Below are 2,118 nucleotides of genomic sequence, written 5' to 3'. Positions count from 1 at the left end.
TGCTCTTGTTAAATTATTTTTCAATTAGTCTTACTTTTTTGCATTAGAAAATAAATAATTAATTGGAAATAGAAAATAGGATGTGGGTTTTGCAGATTTTTTTTTTCTTTTTGCAGTCTCTTTATTTCAATATAAACATAGTTTTTAAATTTGTATGTTTGATTCTGTTATTACTGCATCTAAATGAAGAGGGTTTAATCGATTAAAAGTGAAGTAAATTGTTTCAATTCTGATAAATGCATTTTGTTAGACAAAAAATAACTTCAAAACTCAAAGTGTAGAACAGTTTGCAAATTGAGAAAATGCTATTACAAAACAAAAAGTTTATGAACTCCTTCTGTTAGCCTTTCAGTCGGATGTGATTGTATGTGTCTTCAGTTTTTCAACCACAGTCCCTTTGCTGAACTTCATGTTAAACATTACTTTAACACAGTAACATCTAATTTCACCTCCAAAAAAAATCAAATGTTGATCGCATTCAGAAATTTGTCAGACTTTTCATGAGATAGTTTAATCATTAAAAATCGTTATTTTAATTGATTCATTTCAAGTCAAAGTTGTCTTAACTCTAAAATATATTATAGTAGATTCGAGTCTTAAGTATCTGTATGAAAATAAGCATGTTGTCTTGGTAAATTTGCTGTTACTTCTTCTTTTCAATTGTTGGAAGTTTCAGGTTTCTAACTTATCTAAAGTGGATGAATTATTGATTTTTTAAATTGAAACTAACAAACTGGCATGAGCTTGCCTGCTGAAAATACAGCAGGTGATTTTATAAGTGGCGGTTACTGTATAGAGCATAGTCCCAAATTAACACTAAACCGACTGAAACTATGGGAATTCCAGCGAGTTAGTGACATGTCGACATGCATTATTTTGATGCATTTAAGTTTGTTTTTGTACATTTACTTGAAGTTTTTTACACTGCAAGATGCCTTTACAGCTATGCTTAATGCCTATTGATCTTGATTTTTTAGAGGGCTCCCTTTTCCTCCCCATACAACTCCAGCACTAGACTTTGTAAACATAAATTTCATTCAATCCTTTAAAAAGCATTTTTACTATTCTTGTAGAAATTGTAAAAAAAACTGGTTCCTTGCAAGTAATTTGGATACCTTTCAAACTGATTTGCTATTTTCTTACATATAAGAAAGCAGTTTCTTGATGCTTTGAAACATGTACATTGCACTTGTTTGCCATTTGAAAAATAGTCATCTTATTCAGGCTTAAATAGCTTTAATAGGCGTTAGGGATGCGCCGGTTAATTGGCAGTAATTGGTTCATAGTTGGCAGGGAAAATTTTTTTTAAACAGCTTTTTCAATTATTTTTTAAACCTTAAAGTATTCTTTGAATAAGGAACCATGATGAATGAAGTCATCAACCATAAATGAATGATTTTCTGCAACATAAGTATAACATGAAGCATGAACGTGTATTGCCTAAAAAAAGACGAATACAAAATTTGCATACAACTGAATGAAATACTGTAGTAAAATACGGAGGAATGAAATCCTCCCAGCTGACGTTCTCGTAACACTATTATGAAGAATTAAATCATGGATACTTTTAAATACAAATGTAAAAACAGGAGTATTTCAACACTGTCAAGACAAACTTTTCTCGCTGGTTCATATATATTTCTTCCTACACACTAAATATTTATTCACTTTGTTCCATTATTTTACTTATTTGATTTTTAAAAAAAATCATATACGTGATTTAATTTTTTTTAAAAAAAACTGAGGATTGAAATAGTGTTAATTTCTCTCTTTTGAATAAATATGCTTATTTTCAACGTTGCAGCATACTTCATATGTCAATATTTTTCTCTGTGCCCCAACTTCAGCTTGGTACTTTAAGATTACCTTATAATTTTCATAAAGAATTAAAGTCTTGGATTAAGTAGTGACTAATAAAAAAAAAGTAATCACAGTAGAGCTCTAATAATACAAATCAGTTGTTACCAGAACCCTATTCCTATTTAGAGTCACAACTGACTACAACTGTATTTATGTCGAGGACTGCATACTAAGTGCCTTGCCTCCATTATTTTATATACGGATAGATGGCAGCACCATCACCCGAACAGTTTATGAGAATTTAGAACTAGTGCAGGA

This window comes from Uloborus diversus, chromosome 2, assembly GCF_026930045.1.
Source record: "Uloborus diversus isolate 005 chromosome 2, Udiv.v.3.1, whole genome shotgun sequence".
Classification (NCBI taxonomy): domain Eukaryota; kingdom Metazoa; phylum Arthropoda; class Arachnida; order Araneae; family Uloboridae; genus Uloborus; species Uloborus diversus.
Note: the sequence above shows the minus strand (reverse complement) of the source record.